Here is a 16968-nt window from a genome sequence, read left to right on the forward strand (position 1 = left end):
TTGGACAGAATCCTTCCCTGAGGCCCCACACACCCCTGGCAGATCCCTCCACTCTACAGGCAAAGGCACAGAGCTAGGGTGGGACACAGAGCCAAAGACCTGGCTCAGCAAAGGCTGTGACCCTCAGGCCTGCACCGTCCCACGCCAGGGAAGGGGACTGATGGCAGCAGACCCAGGAGCGTCCGTTGCATAATTAAGTGAGGACGAGAAAAGCTGTTTGCCATTAAAAAAGCATACCAGGACAACAGCGCCTCCACAACAGCTGGGGTGGCTCAGGAAGGCGACGCTGGCCTGAGGCTGGTTCTGCAGGGGGAGAGGTGGGGAGTCTGTGGTGCACAGGCCGCATTCTGGGTGCCTGGTCTTCCTGCCAGCACCAGTAGGCCTAGCTCCATCCAACCTCAGGACCTTCGCATTGGTGGCTCTTCTAGCTGGACTTAGGTCTGCCCTTTTCCTCACCTTGGGCAGTCTCCTGTCCCCATCACTGTTCAGTCACTGCTCTGGTCTCTCCACAGCAGGTACTATCAAGACCTTGTCTGCGCATGTGGGACGAGACACTGAAAAGAGATCTCTAGAGATGGAGAGTCAGCCCCCATCTCAGCCTCCTAAGTGCGCAGTAAGCTCTCAACGCAAGCTGCTCTGTCTCTTCTTAGCACTTGTCTTTCCTTGTTCCATAGCTGTGAGACCATTTCACGAGGGAGGGAGGGAAACTGAATCAGTGTAGGCGTTACCTCTCATCAGCCTCCGACTCAGCCTGTCGTCTATGTGGACAGCCTGAATCTTACCTCACTCTCACAGAGTCGAGCTGCATGGCCAGGCGCCTGGGCACAACTCTAGGCTCTCCCTGGCAGGGGGACCCTCCAGCAAGCAGGAGACTAAGGTAGGAGGACTGTAAGTTTGAGGCTAACCTGGTCTACAGAGTGAGACCTTGTTTCAAGAACAACCACATGATGGCTGGGGGGATGAGTCGTGGGTAAAGCGTTAGCCACATGGGCTTGAGGATCCGAGTCCAATCCCCAAAACTCACGTAAGAAGCTGGGTACCACGGCATAATCTGTACCCCCATGCCAGGTACCATGGCACTCATCTGTAAGCCCAGAGCTGCAGAGGAAGAGACAGGAGGCTCCCAGGGGCTCACTGGCTGGCTGCTGTGTCAGATCTGGGAGCTCCAGGTTCAGTGGAGACCCTGACTCAAAAAATGAAGTCCAGAGCAATAGAGAAAGACACCCAGTGTCAACCTCCAGCTTCCACATCTCTTCACACACGTGTGCACATGTATAGCCCCTTCCACAAAGAGATAATAAGGTGGAGACCTAGGGATGAGGACACCGACATCAGCTCCACACACATGAGCACGTGAATACGCCCACACATGAACAGACATAAATTAACTAATAAAAAAATCAATTTTATTTTTTTTTTGAAAAGACAACAACAATAGAAGTGGACATCTTTGTCCTCATTTTACAAGTAGGGAAACTGAGGCATGGGGCGACGATGCTACTTAAGAACAGAATCAAGCCTGAATTCCAGGCCTATCTGGCCCCGATGCCGCCCTTCTGCTGGGGGATTTGCAGGCATAGGGTCTACCAGGGACAGCAGGCTGCCTCCAGCCTGTGACCCAGCTCCTGTGGGAGCCTGTGTAGTGGAGGAAAAACATGGCTTCCCTATGGCTCCTGGGCTGGCAGATTATTGTGGTCGTAGTGGCGTTGGCAGCTGCCGCCATCAGAAGTTAACAGCTAACATCCACTGAGCTGTTTTCCAGAGCTGTGGGAAGCACGGGTCATCCAAACACCTGGATCCAGCTGTGCCTGAAGCAACCCGTCTCTAAAATGTCTTTAATGTGACTCACTGAATTCCTCTGAGCTTGAATTGATCTGTGCTGGGGTTTGGTCCCTTGTGAGTCTGGTCGGAGAGCCCTGACTAACCCACCTGCCTTCCGGACTTTATCTAGACTTCCATCTCCTCATCCCTCTGGAGCCAAGGGACACACCCACTAACTGTCCCATCCCTGTGCTGACTCACAGGTCCCCATAGAGTTTCAGTCCTTCCTTCCCACATGGGTCTGCCCCTTTCCCACACGCCCTGCTTGGGACAGAGGGCGTGTGGGTGTGCGTGCCAGTGTATGAGCACTCCCTTGTTCCGGGAAGGTGCCCCGTGGGCTCTTCTTGGCCCCAGATCAGACCTCGTTATTAGTGTGATGACAGCTAATACAGCCTGCGTCTGGCCCCAGAGCAGGTGGCTGCTCTGCCGGGCGGGTTTGTGGTCCCTGAGCCCTGAGAGGCCAACCAAGCCGAGCAGCGGGAAGCAGAAACGGCACCCCAAATCCAAAGTGGCAGGGTCTCCGCTCTGAAGTCAGAAGCAGATCAACACGGTTTCTGACGCAGACGATGAGTCACTAGGTACATGTGTGTGTGTGTGTCTGTGTGATGATGTATGACTGGTGTGTGTGTGGTATGATACACTATGTATGCGTATGTGCTGTGTGTGTATGTGGGGTGTGTTGTGTGGTAGTAGGCATGGGGATGAGAGTGTGCTGTGTCGTATGGGCTGTGTGTGTATGTGATTTATGACTGGTGTGTGCCGTGCGGTATGGTATATGTATGTAAATGTATGAGTATGTGTGTGTCCTATATTGGGGGGTTGCTGTATGGGTTGAGTCTCCATATATTCACAGAATGCGCCCGTGTGGATGTGCGTGGCTGTCCACGTGTGTGTGGGTTGCACACCGCATTGCTTCGCCCACTTGTGTAGGGTCTGGGTGTGGACCGTACATCCAGAATACACTTGGGACCATCAGGGATGGGAAGTGTATGTCTCTGCAGGGCTGTAGGTGGGCGTGTGGGGGAGGGGCTGAACGGCCACGGCCCACACATGTGTGCCTCTGATTCGGGTGCATCTCCCTGGGCCCCCCTGTTGTGCGTGGCGGTTGATGTACAGGGCCTATGGTTCTAGCTCTGTCCCTGCCCGGATTTCTCTCTTCTACCTTGCCCTCCAGCCCCACAGTCCGCTGTCCTAGAACGTGGCTTGGCACAGGGCCACCTCTTACGTCCTTGGGCTGTCCCATGAGGCCATGCCTGCCCTGGCCCCAGCCTTGGGCCTCCTCCTACCTCATAATACTCTCTTCCTTCCCTGGCTTCTACTGTGCTGGCCTCTGTGGCTCAGGAAAGGCCTGATCCTGCCTGGAGCCCTTGCCCCTGCTGTCACATGACCTCCAGCTGCCCACCCCAGACCCCAACGGCTCCATCGACTTTCCCCTGAAGGTCGTTTCCCCAACAAGCCCTTTCTACCATGTCCACATCATCTCTGGACTTGGGGTAGGGAGGGTCCTTGGATTCTCTAGCATGACACAGCCCACACTGTCTACCCCTCCCACAGCCCCCATTCTGAGAGCACACAGTGTGTCTCCATGGTGCTGGCCCTGCCCAGCGCACAGTAGGTGCTCAGGCATTGGCTGGTGAGCACAAGGACAGACTGTCCAGAGTTCAGGCTCCAGGTTCCCCTGGCTTTGCCTGCTCTCTGGACACTGGCCCCTTCACAGTGCCTGCCTGGCCTCCAGGGACATCTCCGGCCCCTTCTTAATACCGCCATGTTCCCTGGAGCTTTTTTTCCCTTCAGATCCAGGAGCAAGGCGGGGTGGTTTGTGGGCCTGTTCCCAGAGAATGGCCACCTGCGCCCTGCCTTGGCTCACATAGCTTCTCCTCCTTCCTGTGACCCCAGAGGTGAGGTGGGAGAGGGGAAGACAGCAGCTTCCACTGTAAAGCACACAGGATTCCAGAACGTTCCTGGATGGGTATGGCGCAAAGCTGGGCCGTGAGCACCTGCTGTTTCCTTCCCGCTTGTGGCTGGAAGTTACTAACTGAGGCCTTCCAACTTGCAACTCATCGTTTATTTTTAAAAGGACCCAAAAGGGGAAGTGCAGGGTGAAGCCCTTCCCTTCCCAGGAGTTCCTGTCGCTGCTGGGCGCTAGGGGAGAGGCTGCTTCTGGGCCAGTCCCAGTGTGTCAGCGGAAGCCCAGCATGGCCGTGGACATACAGCCGTGCGATCATGGCCAAAGATGATATCCGAGTGTCATCACCCCAGTGAGAGCACCGGACCTGCAGTGGGGCTTGCCAAGGACAGAAGCTGTGACCTCCATGGGACACGCTCTGCCAAGAGCCAGCCCAGGGAATCGGGGACAGGACTAACCCCACATCCTCGTGTGGGGAGTCACAGTGTCCACGCAGGTCCTTTCAGCTCCCTGTCATGTCCCAATCGGAAGCAGGCCCCCAGAGCGGGTGTTCAGCAGACGGGCTCTTCCTTAAATGCATTGTATTTGATCCCAAAAGACGACAGAGCTGCAGCCTGCCTGCCTCAGAGAGGAGATGGACACCATTGATTGGCAGATTACTGATTGATTTATCCTGATCAACTATGATCAGTAAATGGTGAGTTCCAAGAAGGCAGGCCCTTCTGTCTTGGACATAATGGTAGATAGGCTGGTAAATTAAAAACAGCAGCCTGTGGAGGCTGGAGAGGTGGCTCAGTGGTTAGGAGCATTTGCTGTTCTTGCAGAGGACCCAGGTTTGGTTCTCAGCACCAATGCCGTGGCCCGAAACTGTCCGTAGCTCCGGTTCCAAGGGATCTGACGCTCTCTTACAACCTCTGCAGGCACCAGGCACACATGTGGTATACAGACGTGCAGCAGGCAAGACATCTGTATGCATGAAACAAAAATAAATAAAATCTAAAAAACAAAACAGAATCTGAGCCAGGCACGGTGACACTCGCCTTTAATCCCAGCGCTCAAGAGATGGAGGCAGGTAGATCTCTGTGAGTTCAAGGGTCAGCCTGGTGTACTTAGCAAGCTCCAGGCTACACAGTGAGACCCTGTCTCATAGCAAAACAACAACAACAACAACAACAAAACAAAACCAGAATTCCAGTCTGGGGATGTACACACTGGCCTAGCATGCGTGAGGCCCTGGGCTCTATCCCCAGCACCCATAAACAGGCATGGCGATGCATGCTGCTAACCTCAGCACTCATGGTGCCGAGGAAAAATTGAGAGTTAAAGGCCAGCCTCAATTGTATAGAAAAACCCTGGTTCACCAAAAGAACTTCCAGTTTATTTCTTCAGCCTTTTCCTTCAAAGGTTCACACTGGATTGCCACAGCCCCCACCCCAAACAGGAGACAAAGCCCAGCTCAGGCCTTGAAAGGACAATGACTGTTCTTTCGTTTTTCTCTAAGGACCGGGGCAGAGGCTTGGGGACAAGAGTGAATCACAGAAGGCTCACAGAGAAGGCTCTCCCAAGGAGTGACAAGGAGCAGAGAAGCAGAGAAAGTTGAGTGGCCGTGAAACTCAGTGGTTACTGAAAGCTGGAAACACACATGCAGTGTGGCCCAGTCCTCAGTCCCCTGAGGGCCATGTAGCCCAGGCCCGGGGGCAGGTACCAGCTGCTTTCCAGGGGCTGAGTGTCCCATTGCCTCGAGACACTGCAGGGCCTAGGGAAGAGGGCAGGATTGTTTGGCTGGGCCTGGCTTAGCTGCCCACACCCAGAGCCTCTCAGGGATGCTCTCGGCGGCATCTTTATCATCTTCGTTCCAGCTGATCTCGCTCCTTGATTCTCTGGTCTCTGCCCCACGTGACCCACACAGGGCCTTTCGGCAGCACTTTCCTCAGCTGTGGCAAGCCACAGAAGCTATGGCTCACGCTGGCTGAGCAGGAGGAGCTCGGAACCAGGCCCATTGCTTTCTCACAACAGGCTGGGGAAACTGAGGCCCAGAACAGCAGCCTGAACTCGGAGGAGCTGGCAGGTGAACTGCTAGGGAGAGCCGAACCTCACATCCCCAGCCTCAAGGTGTGTCTGGGGCCATGTGAAGACCGTGGTACCCAGCCTGGGAGGGATGGTGCATCCCTTTGCCTCCATGGGAAATCAGATGTGAGGTCAAGGGTGATTTGGAGGCAATCACCCTCCAAATCAGAGCTTTGGTGCTCTCAACTGTAGGACAGATGTCCCACCCAAAGGGGCTTTGGAAGTTAAGAAACACCCCATCTCATAGACAAAGTACTTGATTGCTACAGGGAAATAGGGACCACTAAAATCATAAGCTTAGGTAATCAGAAGGACATAGGGCTCAGGATTTGGCTCTGTCCTTCAACCAGCTCTCCTCGTTGACTCAGAATGGCTGCTGCTGTTCCAAACTTCACAGTCAAGCATCAGCAGGCTTGACCAGGTTTCCCATCTGCTCCTCTCCTTTCTCTCTCTCTGAAGGGTCCCTCTCCCAACCCCCACCCTGTGTTCCTACAGCGGCTCCCTTTCACCCTACACAAGTGAGCCTGCTCTCCTTGAGACACCAAGCTCCTGAATGTTCCTCAGTATCGTGTCCAGTTATCAGTGTGGATGTCCACTGAACACGCGGGAGGTCTCTGCCAGGACTCACAAGCAGGGCTGCCTCTGCCTTGGGACATATGGAGACACTCAAGGCTATCATAGTTCAGGGTGCCACTCACATCTGGAGGGAGAGGCCAGGGGGACTGAAGAGCCCATTTTGGCAGAGGGCCAGGAATGTGAGCTCCAACTATCCAGATGCAGAGGCTGAGAAATCCCCAGGTGTGCTTCGGAAGGAGGCCTCCCGCCACAGTGTCCCCAGCGTGCAGGGCAGAAGGTCCCTTTTCCTTATCCTGCCCAGACTGGCAGAGCCGACTGCTGGGAGCTGGGCCTCGCTGAGCAGCAGGGTCAGGCCCAGGTGTGGAGATATCCATCTTCTCTCTCTCTCTCAGTCCTGTTCCTGAAGGAGGGGGCAATTCTTACTGCCTACAGGCGAACGCCTCAAGAGGCAGAGGCAGGGTGGGCAGGAAGGTAGTAAATGCTGTGTCAATCCTTTGCCCGTCAGAATTCTGGAAACTACATGTACTAGAAACTTAGGGTGAGTTTTAAAGAGGGGAATTGAGGGGCCGGAAGACAGCTCCAGAGGCGGAGCTGCAAGTCTGAGGATCTGAGCTCAGGTTCCAGGAGCTACGCAGGAAAACCAGGCATGGTGACTCATGCTTATAATCCCAGCATTGGGGAGATAGAAACAGGGGAAGTCCCAGGGACTTGCAGGCCAACCAGGCTGGTCACAGCACAGAGCTCCAGTCTCAGAGACAGACCTTGTCTCAAAAACTAAGGTGGACAACAACTGAGGGAGACACCTGATATTGACCTCTGGCCTGAACACACATGCATGCCTAACTGAACATATGTGTTCCCACACACAAACACACCACCTGGGCCCTTATACAAAAAATAAAAAATAAAAATAAAGAAAAAGAAAAGAGAGAGTGAGAGAGAAAATGTACTGGTTTGTTTCTGAGGTGTTCAGAGTAAGACTGCTTCAGGTACAGCTGGATCCAGGAACTTCTGATGGCGCTTTGGGGCTGGGCTGGCTCTTCTGCGTGGGTGGTGATCTCGGGCACCTGTCTACCCCAGTGGCACAGCCGCTACCCTGGCATTAGCACGGTCACGGCCTCAGGGCAGCCCCGTGTCTTCTTTCCAGAGGCTATAAAACTGGACCTTGCTCTCAGCTCTGTACTAGCCACGGCGGACTCTGTTTGGAGTCCCCTCATTCACAAGGTTCAGAAGTGTGCTGAGGGGGGAGGTGGTACTTCAGGGAACAAATCAGTGCTGCCTCCAGCCAAGACGCTGTCCGGGCCCAGCGTGACCGCTGGAGGAGGGGAGGTTATAAATAAGTGTGGCTCAAAGTGTCTGAGAGAGTAATCAAGCCGAACGGGAGACAGGGAGCTGGGGCCTTAATGTCCCTGCTGGCTGAAGTGCGGAGGGTGTTTATGGAAATAAGGACTACCCTCTTGGCTGGGCACATGTGGCCAAGGTCAGGGAGGGCAGGTGAGGTGGCTCTCAGGTGGCCACCTGGCCCCTAAGGCATTCACCCCTAATTGGGTGGAAGTGGGGAGCCACCATTGTTTTAAAGGGCAACGGAAGTGACATCTAGAATAGAGCTCACTGATAAGCTAGGGGAAAGGAAGAGCCATCACAGGGGTGGGCGGGGGGGGGGGGACGACCCTGGATGAGATCGGAGGACACTGGATGGGTGGGAGGACACTGGATGGCTATGGAACGTCCTGGAGTAGGGATTAGCTGTCAGAACTCAGGCTGAGGCTATGGTAGGTAGCAGGTGGAAGCTCTCATTGTCTTCTTGCTTCCAATATCGAAGCCAAGCATCAGAGCTAAAGATAACAAGTACCCTAATGTCTGCTGTGTCCCTACATCCTGAAGTCCCACTACCTGTCCTGAGCTGGCCTCCTCGAATTCTCATCCCAGTCCTACAGGGAAGCCTGTGGACTGGCCTGTCAAGCACACCTGAACCTCTCTCTTCCCACCCTCCTGGCTCCCATCACCCCTCAGTTCCCACCACATCACTCTCCCAGGCAACCCCAGGGCACAAGGAGTGCCCATCCCTTGTACCCAAGCTGAAAGGCTAGTCCCTCATGAGGCATTTCTGCGCTTAGGCCTGCTGAGGCATGTCTACAATGATTTGAGTCCTTGATCCTGGAGCTCATGATCCTGACCTCCTAGCCTGACTGCTCTCTCCTCACCATGAACTCCACGCCATCCACAGATCAGGCTGAGTGATGCCATCAGAGGCCTTCTGTTACTAGCCGGCCACAGAGAACAGAGGCCCGAGCTGCCACCGGGCCTGCTGAGGTCCCCGAAGGTGGGCTGAACTAGCTCTGTGCAGCATCAAGAGCTGAATCTGGCCCCCTCACTGGCCCCTGTCACCTCCCCTGAGCCTCTCACAGCACCCAGGTATGTGGCAGCTTGGAAGCCAGAAAGCAAGGAGGCAAGGGGACAGTGGGCTTGGCCAAGTGGGTGCTCTGGGAACAGGGATACCAGGTGAGGAGGAAACCCCAAAACAGGGGCAAGAAGGCAGGGGCACACAGTGGCACTGGGAGGCCACTGAGGGATTTTAGTTAGGACTTCTGAAAGTGTATATTCCCACCCATGGGGATCTGTCTGATGCCATAGGCAGTTGGGCCCAGGTCCCTAGAGCAGAGGCAGTAGAAGCCTCTGGTCAGCATGGACAGATGGGTAAATTGAGTCACGGATCCCTCACAGGGAACCCAGATCATCTGCTTGAGCCAAATTCTTGGCCCAGGAAGCTCAAACAGATTCAGGAGAGAGGAGGGGAGCCAGAACTTGTCTGTCATCAGACTCACCGGTTCCACAACCAGAGAGACAGGCACACACCTGGTCCCGCCCACCGTGTCACCTGGCTGACGCTCACCTGCAGCAGCCCTGGCCTGGCATACCCAGACATGTAGGCCGCCGCACACCGTGTTGGTCACGGACTCAGTTCACAGCCAGCTTTCTCTCAACCAACTGCAGGGCCAGTGAGGAATGGAGCCAGGCCAAAGTCAAGGCCAGGATGGTTTGGTGAACACCAGAGCTGTTGGGAGGGTCAGCAGTGACCAGGCATTTGGTCGAGATCGAAACCATCATTCCAATTTGGTGAACAGAAAACAACTCAGAGAGGCTAAGCGGCTTGCTCCAGATCGCACAGCCATTTCAACAGCAGAGACAGAAGTTAAACCAGGTCCCGTGACTCCAAAGGGCTCAGTCCTGCCAGGCCTCACAGGGACTTTGGGACAAGAAGGGACTTGGGGAAGGGCAGACAGCCAAGGTGGAAATGTTAGGTCAGCTCCTCCTCCAGCTTCAAACAAGGAGGTAGGACCCCTCCCTGGCCTCAGTTGCAGCCTCTGCAAAATGGGCACTGTGACTCCCGTCTCCAGCACAGGTGTTGTGTGGCAGTTTGCTCTGAGATGGAAGCATCCGTAAGCAGGAAAGTAAATAACTCAAGACAGTTGCAGGAAGTCCCTGAAACAGAGGAGATCCGCTAGGCCCCACCCTGCTAGAGAAAGCAATAAAAGGAGGGAGTCCCCCTCAGAAGGAAGCTGAGCCGAAAAGAAGACACTGAGAGTAGCCCAGCTGCCAGAGCAACTGAGGCACCTGGAAAGGACACTCTCCAACCTGTTGAGCTGCCTGAAGGCTGTGCCGTGTGCTCCAGGTTCCCAGCTTTGTGAGCTGTCGTTCATTCTAGGGTGGGCTCTGGTGATGTGGCCATGAATGAGTCATTTCTGCTCCTCTAACTGACCCCAATAAAGTTCCTTGGTTCAGAAAGGGACTTTGGTGGGATCTGCTCTTTGCTCTATCTTGGGTTCCCTATGTGGGATAAGTCTGGTCACGTGACAGCAGGGTGCCCTGGCTCACTGTGGACAGCTTGATCGGTAAGAAGCTTCACCCCCCCCTCCCCGACCCACAGCCGGAAGCCATAAGGCACTGTCACACGTCACTGAGCCAGCCTCGCGCGGCTGCACCTCACTGCGGCCTACGGGTGGCCCCATGTCTTCCCTCTGCACAGTGCTTGGTCTCTGAGGTGCTCCACAGGCAGAGGCAGGCAGGCGAGCACATGACAGACCCCCACACAACCAAAACACCGAGTCGCACGTGCAGCCAGCCAGACACACATGCCAGACACAAAAGAGGCCCAAGCCACGGGCCTGCTGAGACACACCTTCCGCAGGTGTACGAGACCTGCGTGGGCACACTGAGACAGACACACAGGAGCCACAGGCCAGACCCGCACACACACACACACACACACCGCCCTCCGGCACCGGAACCCCTCCTTGCCAAGCAACTTGGGACACGGGCCACCACAGCCAGCCCTCCCAAAGGACAACGCCTCTCTCACACCAAGGTGCACACAGGAGCCATTGTCAGCCTGGCGAGGGCGGGAGGGCAGCTCCTCACAGGCAGCTTGGCCCCAAGCGAAGGTGGAAGTTCCTCCTGCCTGCCCAGGGTGCTCCTCTTTCACAGCGCCCTGCCTCATCCTGTACTCCTCTGGGCCGGCCACCCCCTCCCCACTCGCTGACCCTCTTCAAGGGTCTGTGGAGCTGATAAGAGGGCAGGCTTTGGGCTTAAAGGTTCACAAGCTGTGTTCAAGCGCATGCCATGTGACCTTGGGCTAGCTGCTGCCCCACTCTGATCTGGCAGCTAGCTTGCAGGACAGTCAGAGCATAGGAAGTGCAGAGGTGTTACGTGCAGTCAAGCTCTGGGAGGCTGGGCTTCCGCCCCAGCTCAGCTTTCTGGCTACTGGCCTTGGAAGTGGCAGTCATTTCCAGAGGCGCTCACACATTTGAGCTCTGGAGGACAGCAGCCACTCAGTCCACACTGACCACGGCCGTGATTTTGAAGGACAAAGGCTTCCCTGGTTGTTTTTGTTCCTTTGAAGGCTACTGTGTGCCACACGGCGGGCGCCAAGCAGCACGCTCTAAGCTGCTCTATCTGGTGATGCCACAGTTGCGTGCTGGTAAGATGTTGACCGAATGGCAGGTGGCAACTCAGACACCACCTCTGCAACCCAGGGATACCAGCTTAGGGTGGCCAGGGGCCAGGGCTAGCCCCTTGGGGACTGTCACATCCTACCAGGACTCCGGAGTGTAAAGAGGATATCTGTGATTCTGAGCATGACACAGGATTGGAGCAAACAGAGGGGTCCATTGTGTGAGCACCCCTCAGAGGGGGCTCAGACGGCCCCTCCCTCGGCAGCTGGTCCCAGAGCCATCCTCATACCAAGTCCTTCGATCAGAAACTCTCGGAGGCCTGTCTTTTCCATACCCTTCTCAGCCGGCCCTGATAGCATCTACCTGGGCACAGGCCCTCTACCTACCCCTAAGGGGGGCATCCAGTGCCCTGCCAGACACCGCTAGCACCCTCATCCCTCGGGCTCACAGTCACACACAGCCAGGTGTCCTGTGTGCCCTCCTGAGAACCCCTGGCCGGAGCAATGGCCTTTAGATCCCCCAGTGCATGCAGTAAACAGCAACACACAGCTCATTACCTTTTAAACGGATGAATCTCACCAATGCATCCCATTTCCCGTTTCTGAGATCTCCCTTCTACTCATCTGTGCTTACCAAACTCCTATTCAAACTTTAAGACCCTGCCAGGGAGTTTAAGTGAGAGAATTGAGCAGCCAGAAATGTGGGAATTGTCCTGCAAGGACACTGTGACACCCTCCACCCCGTGACCCTATTGTGACTCACCTGTGGCCATTTAACGTGGTATTTCAAATGCTGCTGGCTCCCTGATCTCCATCCCAACACCCCACTTTTCTAAGACAGGGTTTCACAGTGTAGCCCTGGCTTTCCTGGAACTCACAGAGATTAGCCTGCCTCTGCCTTTGGAGTGCTGGGGTTGAAGGCGCATGCCACGATGTCCAGCTTCATTCACATTTTTAAGGCCGTTTCAGGGCCCAGACTGAAGCGTCTGCTCAGCGAGTCTGCTCTCGGAGGCCTCATTATCAAACTGGCATGCGGCCGTGAGGAGAAGCAGTTTTCTTCTGGCATCTCCCTTGTGTTGGTCTTGTTGCATGCAACAGCCTTGGGAGCAGCCTGGTGGTAGCTTTGCCAGGGGACAACGGGCAGAGGTGCTGCCCAAGCCTGCCAGCCCACCCCAGACAGCTCTGCCCAGAGCCTGAACCTCAGCCAGGGCCTGCGGAGGCCCCGGGGCAGAGCCAGGCTAACCACGGCACTGTGTAGCCTGATGCCTTGGCTTCTCTAAGAACACACAAGGAAACTGAGGCAAGGCCAGGCCTGCTGGGGCCAAGAGGCCCCCGCTGGAAAGTCCCTCTTCTTCAGGATCTGGCTGGGTGCCGCGGTTTGAAGGCAGAAGGGCTCCTGGTCTCCCAGGCTCCGTCAGCTCCCACACTTCCTGACAGAGAACTTTCCAGAGGCAACGTGGAGAAAGCCCCTCTCCGGGAGCTGGGGCCTCCGTGCTGGGGGCTGGGCCTTGGCCTTCTTCTTGCAAAGGTGTTAGGCTCAGAGTCTGGACCCTGCCAGCCCTGCACAGCTGGGCTCAGCTGCCTGTCCGCACACGCCAGTTAAAGACGCAGTCATAGCAGAAGGCGGAGAAGGGAGACTTATTTGACGTGGCCACATGAGAAAGAGCAAGAGCATTGGGGAGATGCAGCGATCTCCCAGCCCCCACGTCCATTTTCAGGGTCTTGCCACACGTCAGGTTTAAGCAAAGAAGGCGGAGAGGACGGCACGGCTAAGCCGTCCTGGCCATGGCGTGGCCCTGTTCCTCACTGACCCATCACTGTCTGGCCCCAGCCTCTCCCAGAAAGGGTCTGAAACAAGCCTTTCTTCCTCTCTCAGCAGAAGATTCGGGGGGCGGAGGAGCATTTCTTGGGGTTCATTATATCGATAGTCTGATCATCCAAGGACACGTGTCTCTTTAAAATCGTCCTCATTTTCTGCTGGACAGTGACAGCAGGACCACCGGCAGTGGAACAGGGGTGGGTACGGGGCAGGAGGCTGGGTCCCTCAAGGGTCTGAAGGTTCCTTGGCCATGTCTCTCAGCCAGATCCCAGAGCACTCTGCCCCAGGTCCCGGGCACGCCACCACCTTCATTTTGGAGACCAGGACACCCATGTGTGCACACTAGAGCCTCAGCCACCATGAGCTGGCAGCCTTGGCTCCCTGCCTGCTTCATCTATCAAGTGACTCCTTAAAGTACCAGGCAGCATCTTAGGGAAGACGAGGAGGCAGGGGACTGCCTCAGTGCCCCCTGCCTGTGCTGAGTAACATCCCTCTCTCTCCTTCCTTATACAACCCATGTATATTCACTCGACAAACCCTGGCAAGCCTGCATTGAGCACAGCTCTGAACTCTGCCCTTCAGAGTCCCCAGTGGATGGGGTGAAAGGGTCTCCCTCAAACTGTGGTGCCAAGTGGGGGCAACAGTTGTGGCAAACACAGACTGGGGCAAATAGATCAAGGCTGCAGGGAGCACGTTAGGACAGACCACGGTGACACACCCCCGGTGGGTACCTTGAGGAAGGGGAGCAACCGGGAGAGCTGCTGCTGCAAAGGCCCTGAGGCAGGGATGACCTTAACCTGCAGGAGAAACAAAGCTGAGTCAGCCTGGGTCTGAGGAGAGGAACTGAGACCCCAAGACACAGATAGAACTGAAAGGGAAGGAAGAGAACCAGGGCAGCCTGGGGGAGGGCCTGGCAGGCAGGGAGATCGCTGGCTTTTCAGCCAGGAAGGTGGGAGCCATGGAAGTATCTTGAGGCGAGGAAGGCTGTGACCTTCCGGAGAAGGTCAGAAGTGAGAGACCTAGGGAGGTGAAGCCACACTGAGGTGAGGTGTGGACTCTGAGATTCCCCAGAGCCAAATTCAGCAAGTGCCCATGGGGCACGGATAAGTCAGGGGGCCAGGCTGGGCAGGAGGAAGTCTCCTGGCCCTGCCCGCCCCCTGCCCACCCCCACCTGCTGTAGATCATTTGTTGCACTCGGAGTGTAGAGACCCCTCCCCCAACCCTGCCCAGTCTTCCCAGACCCCTCCCATGGGAGAGTGTCACCTTCTCTTCTGTGCACTGTGGATTTTCATCAGTGGAATAGAAATAGCCGCTTAGGGGTCCCCAGGGCTGATGGTGGGGAGGCAGGCAGGAACAGGAGGCCCTGGGCCCCAGGCTCCAGCCCCCTAGTTCCCAAGGCCATCGCTTTCTATTTCTTGTAAAAGAAAGAGGAATCAGTCAGGGAGGTTTCACTCTGAGGCAGCCACTGTCTTTCCAGTAACTGGGAGCGAGGACCCCTCCTCCACCCAGCCTGGGACTGTGGTTGGCCACACCTGGGACTCAACTTCTCCTCTGTCCTCTGCAGGGGCTGTGGTATATTTGGTTTTCCTTCATCACCAAATAGAAACCGCCCGTGAGGCTGTCCTCGCTGCGGTTGGGGAAGAAGCTGGCTTAGGCGCCTGGCTGGGGCCGTGAACTTCTGCCGCTAAAAGGAGAGCTGCTTTTCAGTAAATACCATCACCGGAAAGGGAAGCCGCTGCCACTGTCACCTCCCCAACTGCTGCCTCAGACCAGGGAGTGACCCCAGCCCCATCTCTCCTGGTGGTGCCTCCCTATACCCCTGCCCCTGGCCACCTGGGGCTGCTCTGGCTGGCTAGTGGATTCGGACATGGTACACTGAGGCTCAGACCCCTGACCTACCTGGAGAGTCAGTGGCTGCTCTCTCTCTCTCTCTCTCTCTCTTTCTCTCCCACCTCCTTCCCTGCAGCCCTGAGATATTCCTGTCTTGGTGGGTGGAGCCACAGCTAGAGAGGAAACAGCTATCCCCCAACAGCTTCATGAAGGTCTGGGGAGGGAGGCACTCCCCACCAGCTCCTCTTGGTCACTCTGTTTCATCATCTCCAGAACGGGGGAACGGGGCAACATCTCCAGGGGCACTTGGAGGACAGAGGAGGGATGGCTGTCATGGTTGTCATTCACAGTGAGGGGAAGTTGTGTTTATTTGATTGATGGATTGATTGATGACTGGGTTTCTCTGTGTAGCCCTGGCTGTCCTGAAACTCACTCTGTAGACCAGGCTGGCCTCAGACTCAGAGATCCACCTTCCCCTGCCTCCCGAGTGCTGGGATTAAAGGTGTGCGCCACCCCTGCCAGGCTACATGTATGTGTCATATACATGTCTGTTAGAGTGTGTCTTCAAGTTCGCAAGGTGGGGGGAGTGTGCGTGCATGTGTGTGTGTGTGTGTGTGTGTGTGTGTGTGTGTGTGCATGTAGAGGTCCAGAGTTGCTGTCAGGGTTCTCTCTCTACTTTGTTTATTGAATCAAGGTCTCTCACTGAACCCAGAGGTCACAGATTCAGCTAGTCTAGCCGACCAGCCTGCCTGGGGTAAGGGTGGAAGGGGTTGGGGGTGCTTTGTCCCCACCTCCTGAGTGCTCGGATTAAAGGTGGCCACCATGCTCGCTCAGTGTGGGTTCCGGGGATCTGAAGTCCAGTCCTTTATCCACTGGACTGTCTCCTCAACCCTGTGAGGCTAGCTTTAATCAAAGGGCCCGGGCATGGCTCCAAGCAGCAGACTGGCACTAAGACAAGGGCACTCACCTCTCAATGCCTCTGTTTCCCCTGTCTCAAGCAGGGACAGTGGGCCCATTGTTCACGACAGCTGTGGGAACAGGACCTCAAGGAGTCATCCTCTTCATCGGCTCGAAGGCCCCAGAGGTGACAGGCCCTGGATGAGGCTTCCTGAGGGCCCAGGTCCCTGAGAAGGGCAGGGGTGCAGATGTGCAGAATCCAGAGTGGAGGCAAAGGTTGGGAAGTGGACCTCTTGCTCCGCTCGCCCTGGAGGAAGATTCCGGGGAGCCCCATAGTCCCTGGCTGATCTACAGCCCCATTCCCTGAGCAGCAGTGGGAGGCAAGTGCTTTCTCTGTCCATTTCAGTAGCAACCCTGTCACGAACAGGGAAACTGAGGCCTAGGGAGAAGAAAGGCAGGATATGACGTGACCCCATCACCCCCCAGCACTGCACCCCTCGGGTCTCTGAGATGCCACTTCATCCCAAGGCAGAGAGCGCCATGCTTTATGAAATACCCGCCTCCAAGATTATTGCAGCCTCCAGTGCCCTGGCCCTGGCCTCAACCGACCAGACACTCGACAAGTCCATAGCGCGGTATCGCTACCAGAACCCCTCCGGTAACAGCATAGAGACCCAAAGCATTCCGTTCCCCAGAGAGCCCCCACACTGCTCTGCCCTAACCAAACCCACTTCCCACCCCAACCCTGACCCTGACCCTGGCAACCACTAATCTGTTCTCCATTTCTATAATTGTGCGGTTTCTAGAATGTTCTATAAATGGCATCGCACAGTGTATAACCTCTGGTTTTGGCTTGTTTGGCTCAGCATAATCCTGAGGGCTGGTGTTTGCTGTGAGCTTCGAGGCCGCTTTCCTCAAACACTCAGCGTGCCCACACTTATGTCACCCGTGGCCACAGGACACGGAGCTGTCTGCTGATCTCGCAGCAGGGATCTGATCACTGTGATGCAGGTTTGGGTGAGCACAAACTCCATCTCTGTGTCCAAGGTGCCCCTGCTGTGCCTCGAGGCCACTCTCAAACCATCATCACGTTCTAGAACA

The 16968-nt window shown here is 55.9% G+C and overlaps 1 long non-coding RNA gene across 1 annotated transcript; it reads right to left on the reverse strand.

Moving 5' to 3' along the window:
• Positions 1-1476: 1476 nt before the first annotated feature.
• Positions 1477-15084, reverse strand: LOC110549462 (uncharacterized). Its single transcript, XR_009591571.1, has 5 exons — positions 15040-15084; positions 14673-14824; positions 14404-14554; positions 13872-13937; positions 1477-4693 (listed from the first exon to the last, which is right to left on the reverse strand). It is a non-coding gene; the product is annotated as an uncharacterized LOC110549462 (long non-coding RNA).
• Between the last annotated feature and the right edge of the window lie 1884 nt (positions 15085-16968).

Source organism: Meriones unguiculatus, chromosome 4 (genome assembly GCF_030254825.1).
Source record: "Meriones unguiculatus strain TT.TT164.6M chromosome 4, Bangor_MerUng_6.1, whole genome shotgun sequence".
In the NCBI taxonomy this organism is placed as follows: domain Eukaryota; kingdom Metazoa; phylum Chordata; class Mammalia; order Rodentia; family Muridae; genus Meriones; species Meriones unguiculatus.